This window comes from Lepidochelys kempii, chromosome 1, assembly GCF_965140285.1.
Source record: "Lepidochelys kempii isolate rLepKem1 chromosome 1, rLepKem1.hap1, whole genome shotgun sequence".
NCBI lineage: Eukaryota > Metazoa > Chordata > Testudines > Cheloniidae > Lepidochelys > Lepidochelys kempii.
In genome coordinates this window covers 259399926-259409710 of record NC_136380.1, presented here as the reverse complement: position 1 = coordinate 259409710, position 9785 = coordinate 259399926, and positions in this window count along the sequence as shown.

Here is a 9785-nt window from a genome sequence, read left to right as displayed (position 1 = left end):
TCAAATAAATTTGTTAGTCTCTAAGATGCCACAAGTCCTCCTTTTCTTTTTGCGGATACAGACTAACACGGCTGCTACTCTGAAACAGAACAAAGAAGTTAATTCACTTGCCCAAGATCACGTAGTTAGTCAATGGTGGAGCTGGGACTAGAACAGATCCTTCCTCTACTCTAACCACCAGATTTCACTCTTTCCCAAGGAACAATAAGGAAACCTGCCACCATATGGCAGCACTGGAGTACTCATCTGTGTCCTTGGCTCAGCTTGAGTGATACTCATTGGGCAGCTTCCCATACTCTACCATTTACCATCCTGTTGGTTTCAGCAGCTCCTTCTCATCTGCTGGGCAGCGCGGGAATGGAATTTAGGTTGGTTCCCAGTTGATTAGGAGCTGAGCAGAGCAGTTGCAATATTAGTAGTAAGATAATATTAATAACATCCATAAAGAACCAGACCTACCATTTAACCAGTATGTAATTACCAGATGGAACCCAGCATTTTATATGATGAAATATCTAACAGAAAATGAACAAACTTTCCATGTTGGTGTGAATTTGGTGCTTGTGGAAATTGCTGATTTGACAGATCCAGTGATCAAAATCCTCAGTTTATCCACAGAATAGGGACAGCATGGGAAAGGCATGTTTCCTCAAACTGCCCCATCAACATGTCTCACGCTGAAGAGACCATTGTAGAGATGAGAAGGTAATTCACTTGCATGCTCGTTCAGTCCTTGGACTTCAGAGATGCTCAATAAGGGAGCCAATTGTGGTGTTTCTTATGATCTGAGCACTAGGAGCTGGACTAAGACCGCCAAATTTATCTCAGCTAGTGCTATGACACCTAACAGCAATCCGACGATAGCAACTTTCAGTCACTCCAGACCTGGGCAGACTTTGAACCACCAATCTACATGCGAAAGATGCTATAGCCCAGTAACAATTCCCCTATGCCATCCAGTCCTCACAATAAACTTCTTTGAGCGTTGTCTGCACAGAATACCTGAACGTCTCATCACTGACCCCTCTGCAATGGAGGAATTGGGAATTTATATATTCCAGCCATTTCAAGAACTAACAAGAGAAATGAGTGCTGGCTAAAACTGCTTCTCTGTTGTGCTTTCTGCAGTGTGCACTTTGAAAGTGTATGTTCCACTCTGAGGCATAAATACTATGAAACAGAAATAATGAACTCTGTGATCAGAGTGGGATAAAATATTGAATTGGAACAAGGTTATATACTCTTTGTGGTGGATACACAAACCCTGTGCTGGATCTCGACAGAAAGGGGTTAATGGTCTATCCTAGTAACTGAGACTTAAATCAGTCCAGTCGCCACAGCCAAAAACATCAAGCCTGATACAAAGATCTTCCAGCTGTAGTTGATAATCAGGAGGGAAGATGACATAAAGGGGAGGAAGTATAACCTAGAGTTAGCTATTCTGATAGTGGGAACACACATCCGCAGAAGGAGATGCACCTAGGGATTAGAATCCACAAGCAGCCTTCCCTGAACTAGGTAATGTACAGCCAACAGAATGTTTGACCATCCAGGAAATACTGACCAGATCTCCATGAGGAAAGGGAATGCCTATGTCATAAAATAAAGGGAAGGGTAACCACCTTTCTGTATACAGTGCTATAAAATCCCTCCTGGCCAGAGGCAAAACCCTTTCACCTGTAAAGGGTTAAGAAGCTAAGGCAACCTAGCTGACACCTGACCCAAAATGACCAATGAGAGAACAAGATACTTTCAAATCTGGAGGGGACAGGGGAACAAAGGGTCTGACTGTCTGTGTGATGCTTTTGCCGGGAACAGATCAGGTATGCAGACTCACAACTCCTGTTAAGTTAGTAAGTAATTTAGCTAGAAATGCGTTAGATTTCCTTTTGTTTGATGGCTGGTAAAATAAGCTGTGCTGAATGGAATGTATATTCCTTCTTTTGTGTCTTTTTGTAACTTAAGGTTTTGCCTAGAGGGATTCTCTATGTTTTGAATCTGATTCCCCTGTAGGTATTTACCATCCTGATTTTACAGAGGTGATTCTTTTACCTTTTCTTTAATTAAAATTCTTCTTTTAAGAACCTGATTGATTTTTTCATTGTTCTTAAGATCCAAGGGTTTGGGTCTGTGTTCACCTGTACAAATTGGCGAGGATTCTTATCAAGCCTTCCCCAGGAAAGGGGGTGTAGGGTTTGGGAGGATATTTTGGGGGAAGACGTCTCCAAGTGGGCTCTTCCCCGGGTCTTTGGGTAAGACGCTTGGTGGTGGCAGCATACTGTTCAAGGACAAGGCAAAGTTTGTACCTTGGGGAAGTTTTTAACCTAAGCTGGTAAGAATAAGCTTAGGGGGTCTTTCATGTAGGTCCCCACATGTGTACCCTAGAGTTCAGAGTGGGGAAGGAACCTTGACAGCCTACATTTGGACTATATATTCTTTTTATATTCTTTTTCTTTCTTGTGGATCTGACCTCAATCCATTCCCAACTTGGGCTATGGTACTTGTATGGTTGTTTTGCTTGTTGGTTTTGAGTAAAGATGATTGTTTTTTCCAATACTACTTACAAGTATCTCATTCTTTTTGGCCATCGCTGTGTCTAGCTGACACTCTACTGGTGTGAAACCCCACTGCAGATGCCAGAATATTAAGAGAGTTAACTGAAGGCTCAGATTTGAACACAAAATCACTCTCTGGGTAGGCTTGTGTGTTCCAAGGGTTCTGGGTTAGCCTAAATTGACACCAGTTTGGCAGGAATCTCCTACTGCATTCTTTCCATGTGCTTCTACAAGCAATAAAATTAAAAATACAAAACAAAAAGTCCACACCATACAGGGTAGTTTTTCTGATTCCCCACAGCTTCCTGACTTGGCTTCTAGTCAACACAGACCCTGTTGGCCTCTTCCTTTTCTTTTAAGCTGTTGAGCCTCTGAACTCTGTCTGGGAACTAATTCCTGAAACTCCAAACTGTGACTTGCTCATCTGGGCCCTCTCCTAGGGATAGTATTGGCATGAGATATGGCAGGGCTTTGGGGTCACTCACCGTCCATGGAGTGCCGCAAGACCTATATATCCTTATTCCAGTAGGTGGTGCTAGCTAATCTGTCCAGGATCTTGGCTTCCTAGGCCAAAGTGGTATTAACCTTATTTGTGGCATTCAGAAGGCAAGCTCTGATGTCAATTAACTATTTTACTGTGTGGTCCCCCCAGCTCTTGTGAGGACATGTATCTCCCTGAATTGCGGTTACATGAGTTCCATATAAAATACAACTGTTTAGGCAGACATATATAAATAGTGCCACCTACTGATAAGACAATAGCATTGGTCATAACTATGTAAGTTCAGTAAACTTGTTGATATGCATTGTAAATGGCTTCCTGAGTGCTGCTCTTAATGGTTGCCAACTCTTGTGACATTACGGGACAATGGCAGCACAGTGCTATCAGGTTGCCAAGCCTTGCTTCTGTTGCAAGGTCACTACTTGGAGCTTTGCCAAACAGCATTCCTTCACGGAGGCTACTCACTTCTGCTGAGGCTACCTATGCTGATCATTGCTGCAGACTTCTCCAAGATTAGGTTTTGTAGAGTGCAACTGACCATGAATAGATGTTAGTTATTAATATCAGTGTCTGCATCAACTGCAAGTTAAATCATTTCATCAAAGAATAGTAGCCATTTAGGGTATGTCTACACTACGGAATAAGGTCGAATTTATAGAAGTCGGTTTTTTAGAAATCGGTTTTATATATTCAAGTGTGTGTCCCCCCACAGAAAATGCTCTAAGTGCATTAACTCAGCGGAGTACTTCCACAGTACCGAGGCTAGAGTCGACTTCCGGAGCATTGCACTGTGGATAGCTATCCCACAGTTCCCGCAGTCTCCGCTGCCCATTGGAATTCTGGGTTGAGATCCCAATGCCTGATGGGGCTAAAACATTGTCGCGGGTGGTTCTGGGTACATATCGTCAGGCCCCCGTTCTCTCCCTCCCATGAAAGCAAGGGCAGACAATCGTTTCGCACCTTTTTTCCTGAGTTACCTGTGCAGACGCCCTACCACGGCAAGCATGGAGCCCGCTCAGGTAACCGTCACCCTATGTCTCCTGGGTGCTGGCAGACGCGGTACGGCATTGCTACACAGTAGCAGCAACCCCTTGCCTTGTGGCAGCAGATGGTACAATACGACTGGTAGCCGTCATCGTCATGTCCGAGGTGCTCCTGGCCATGTCGGCTGGGAGCGCCTAGACAGACATGGGCGCAGGGACTAACTTTGGAGTGACTTGACCAAGTCATTCTCTTTAGTCCTGCAGTCAGTCCTATTGAACCGTCTTATGGTGAGCAGGCAGGCGATACGGATTGCTAGCAGTCATACTGTACCATCTTCTGCCGGGCAGGCAAGAGATGAGGATGGCTAGCAGTCGTACTGTACCATCTTTTGCCGAGCAGCCATGAGATGTGGGTGGCATGCAGTCCTTCTGCACCGTCTGCTGCCAGCCAAAGATGTAAAAGATAGATGGAGTGGATCAAAACAAGAAATAGACCAGATTTGTTTTGTACTCATTTGCCTCCTCCCCTGTCTAGGGGACTCATTTTTCTGGGTCACACTGCAGTCACTCACAGAGAAGGTGCAGCGAGGTAAATCTAGCCATGTATCAATCAGAGGCCAGGCTAACCTCCTTGTTCCAATAAGAACAATAACTTAGGTGCACCATTTCTTATTGGAACCCTCTGTGAAGTCCTGCCTGAAATACTCCTTGATGTAAAGACACCCCCTTTGTTGATTTTAGCTCCCTGAAGCCAACCCTGTAAGCCGTGTCGTCAGTCGCCCCTCCCTCCGTCAGAGCAACGTCAGACAATCGTTCCACGCCTTTTTTCTGTGCGGACGCCATACCAAGGCAAGCATGGAGGCCGCTCAGCTCACTTTGGCAATTAGGAGCACATTAAACACCACACGCATTATCCAGCAGTATATGCAGCACCAGAACTGGGCAAAGCGATACTGGGCGAGGAGGTGACATCAGCGTGGTCACGTGAGTGATCAGGACATGGACACAGATTTCTCTGAAAGCATGGGCCCTGCCAATGCATGCATCATGATGCTAATGGGGCAGGTTCATGCTGTGGAACGCCGATTCTGGGCTCGGGAAACAAGCACAGACTGGTGGGACCACATAGTGTTGCAGGTCTGGGACGATTCCCAGTGGCTGCGAAACTTTCGCATGCGTAAGGGCACTTTCATGGAACTTTGTGACTTGCTTTCCCCTGCCCTGAGGCGCATGAATACCAAGATGAGAGCAGCCCTCACAGTTGAGAAGCGAGTGGCGATAGCCCTGTGGAAGCTTGCAACGCCAGACAGCTACCGGTCAGTTGGGAATCAATTTGGAGTGGGCAAATCTACTGTTGGGGCTGCTGTGATGCAATCAAAGATCTGCTGATATCAAGGGTAGTGACCCTGGGAAATGTGCAGGTCATAGTGGATGGCTTTGCTGCAATGGGATTCCCTAACTGTGGTGGGGCCATAGACGGAACCCATATCCCTATCTTGGCACCGGAGCACCAAGCCGCCAAGTACATAAACTGCAAGGGGTACTTTTCGATAGTGCTGCAAGCTCTGGTGGATCACAAGGGACGTTTCACCAACATCAACGTGGGATGGCCAGGTAAGGTACGTGACGCTCGCATCTTCAGGAACTCTGGTCTGTTTCAAAAGCTGCAGGAAGGGTCTTTATTCCCAGACCAGAAAATAACTGTTGGGGATGTTGAAATGCCTATATGTATCCTTGGGGACCCAGCCTACCCCTTAATGCCATGGCTCATGAAGCCGTACACAGGCAGCCTGGACAGTAGTCAGGAGCTGTTCAACTACAGGCTGAGCAAGTGCAGAATGGTGGTAGAATGTGCATTTGGACGTTTAAAGGCGCGCTGGCGCAGTTTACTGACTCGCTTAGACCTCAGCGAAACCAATATTCCCACTGTTATTACTGCTTGCTGTGTGCTCCACAATATCTGTGAGAGTAAGGGGGAGAAGTTTATGGCGGGGTGGGAGGCTGAGGCAAATCGCCTAGCTGCTGGTTACCCGCAGCCAGACACCAGGGCGGTTAGAAGAGCACAGGAGGGCGCGGTACGCATCAGAGAAGCTTTAAAAACCAGTTTCATGACTGGCCAGGCTACGGTGTGAAAGTTCTGTTTGTTTCTCCTTGATGAAACCCCGCGCCCCTTGGTTCACTCTACTTCCCTGTAAGCTAACCACCCGCCCCTCCTCCCTTCAATCACCACTTGCAGAGGCAATAAAGTCATTGTTGCTTCACATTCATGCATTCTTTATTCATTCATCACACAAATAGGGCGATGACTACCAAGGTAGCCCAGGAGGGGTGGTGGAGGAGGGAAGGAAAATGCCACACAGCACTTTAAGCACAGCACTTTAGAAGTTTACAACTTTAAAATTTATTGAATGACAGCCTTCTCTTTTTGGGCAATCCTCTGTGGTGGAGTGGCTGGTTGGCCGGAGGCCCCCCCACCGCGTTCTTGGGCGTCTGGGTGTGGAGGCTATGGAACTTGGGGAGGAGGGCGGTTGGTTACAGAGGGGCTGCAGTGGCAGTCTGTGCTCCAGCTGCCTTTATTGCAGCTCAACCATACACTGGAGCATACTGGTTTGGTCCTCCAGCAGCCTCAGCATTGAATCCTGCCTCCTCTCATCACGCTGCCGCCACATTTGAGCTTCAGCCCTCTCTTCAGCCCGCCACTTACTCTCTTCAGCCCGCCACCTCTCCTCCTGGTCATTTTGTGCTTTCCTGCACTCTGACATTATTTACCTCCACGCATTCGTCTGTGCTCTGTCAGTGTGGGAGGACAGCATGAGCTCAGAGAACATTTCATCGCGAGTGCGTTTTTCTTTCTTTCTAAGCTTCACTAGCCTCTGGGAAGGAGAAGATCCTGTGGTCATTGAAACACATGCAGATGGTGGAGAAAAAAAAAGGGACAGCGGTATTTAAAAAGACACATTTTATAAAACAGTGGCTACACTCTTTCAGGGTAAACCTTGCTGTGAACATTACATACATAGCACATGTGCTTTCGTTACAAGGTCGCATTTTGCCTCCCCCCACCGCGTGGCTACCCCCTCAACCCTCCCCCCTCCCCGTGGCTAACAGCGGGGAACATTTCTGTTTAGCCACAGGCAAACAGCCTAGCAGGAATGGGCTCCTCTGAGTGTCCCCTGAAGAAAAGCACTCTATTTCAACCAGGTGACCATGAATTATATCTCACTCTCCTGAGGATAACACAGAGAGATAAAAAACGGATGTTGTTTGAATGCCAGCAAACATACACAGCAATGCTTTGTTCTACAATGATTCCCGAGTACGTGTTACTGGCCTGGAGTGGTAAAGTGTCCTACCATGAAGGATGCAATAAGGCTGCCCTCCCCAGAAACCTTTTGCAAAGGCTTTGGGAGTACATCCAGGAGAACCGCGAATGCCAGGGCAAAGTAATCCTTTCACATGCTTGCTTTTAAACCATGTATAGTATTTTAAAAGGTACACTCACCAGAGGTCCCTTCTCCGCCTGCTGGGTCCAGGAGGCAGCCTTGGGTGGGTTCGGGGGGTACTGGCTCCAGGTCCAGGGTGAGAAACAGTTCCTGGCTGTTGGGAAAACCGGTTTCTCTGCTTGCTTGCTGTGAGCTATCTACAATCTCATCATCATCATCATCATCTTCTTCGTCCCCAAAACCTGCTTCCGTATTGCCTCCATCTCCATTGAAGGAGTCAAACAACACGGCTGGGGTAGTGGTGGCTGAACCCCCTAAAATGGCATGCAGCTCATCATAGAAGTGGCATGTTTGGGGCTCTGACACAGAGCGGCCGTTCGCCTCTCTGGTTTTCTGGTAGGTTTGCCTCAGCTCCTTCAGTTTCACGCGGCACTGCTTCAGGTCCCTGTTATGGCATCTGTCCTTCATGTCCTGGGAGATTTTGACAAAGGTTTTGGCATTTTGAAAACTGGAACGGAGTTCTGATAGCAGGGATTCCTCTCCCCATACAGCGATCAGATCCCGTACCTCCTGTTCGGTCCATGCTGGAGCTCTTTTGCAATTCTGGGACTCCATCATGGTCACCTCTGCTGATGAGCTCTGCATGGTCACCTGCAGCTTGCCACGCTGGCCAAACAGGAAATGAGATTCAAAAGTTCGTGGTTCTTTTCCTGTCTACGTCACCAGTGCATCTGAGTTGAGAGTGCTGTCCAGAGCGGTCACAATGGAGCACTCTGGGATAGCTCCCAGAGGCCAATACCGTCGAATTGTGTCCACAGTACTCCAAATTCGAGCCGGCAAGGCCGATTTAAGCGCTGATCCACTTGTCAGGGGTGGAGTAAGGAAATCGATTTTAAGAGCCCTTTAAGTCGAAATAAAGGGCTTCATCGTGTGGACGGGTGCAGGTTTACATCGATTTAACGCTGCTAAATTCGACCTAAAGTCCTAGTATAGACCAGGGCTTAAAATGATAATCACTATGAGCTAAATCCTGCCTGTAGTGCTTATTCTTATCTTACTCAGGCAAAACTCTCAAGCAGTTAGCTGGGATTTTGACTAAGAGATTCTGGATTTGGGTTTACAAATTTGAATGAGATAATGATTCTGAGGAAAGGAAGGAGTGAGAGCAGCAGAATAAGGACAATGGACTTCAAAAAAGCAGACTTTAACAGATTCAGAGAACTGGTAGGTAATGTGTCATGGGAAAAAAATCTAAGGGATAAAGGAGTTCAGGAGAGCAGGCTGTTTCTCAAGGAGATCATATTAAAGGCACAACTGCAAACTATCCCCAGGGACAGGAAAGATAGGAAGAACAGTAAGAGATCAATATGACTCCATCAGGAGCTCTTTAATGACCTGAAAATCAAAAAGGAATCCTAGAAAAAGTGGAAACATGGACAAATTGCTAATAAGGAGTACAAAAGAACAGCACAAGCATGTAGGAAAAATTCAGAAAGGCTAAGGCATAAAATGATTTACACTTAGCAAGGGACATAAAAGGCATTAAGAAAAGGTTCCTTAAATTTATTAGGAGCCAGAGAAAGATGAAGGAAAGTCTATGTCCTCTACTTAGTGAGGAAGGAGAGCTAATAACTGATGATATCAAGAAAGCTGAGGTGTTTAATGCCTATTTTCCTTCAGTCTTAACTAAAAAGGTGACCAGATACTCAACACAATTAATACTAACAATAAGGGGGAAGGAAAGTAAGCCAAAATAGGAAAACAACAGGTTAAAGACTATTTAGATAGGTTAGATGTATTCAAGCTGGCAGAGTACTTAAGGAGCCAGCTGAAGCAATATTGCAACTGTTAGTGATTATCTTCCAGAACTCCTCGAGGACAGATAAGGTCTCAGCAGATTGGAGAAGGGCAAACATAGTACCTATCTTTCAAAAGGGGAACAAGAAGGACCTGGGGCATTATAGACCAGTAAGCCTAACTTCAATACCTGGAAAGATACTGCATAACTGCAACAAATTATTAAACAATCAGTTTGTAAGCACTTAGAGATTAATAAGGTTATAAGGAATAGCCAGCATGGACTTTTCAAAAACAAATCATGCCAGATCAGCATGATTTCCTTCTTTGACAGGGTTACTGGCCTAGTGGATGGGGGGAAGCAGTAGATGTAAAATATCTTGATATTTAGTAAGGCTTTTTACACAGTCCCACATTCTCATGAGGGAAATGTGGTCTACATTAAATCACTATAAGGTGGGTGCACAACTGGTGGATAGACCATACTCAAACAGTAGTTATCAAT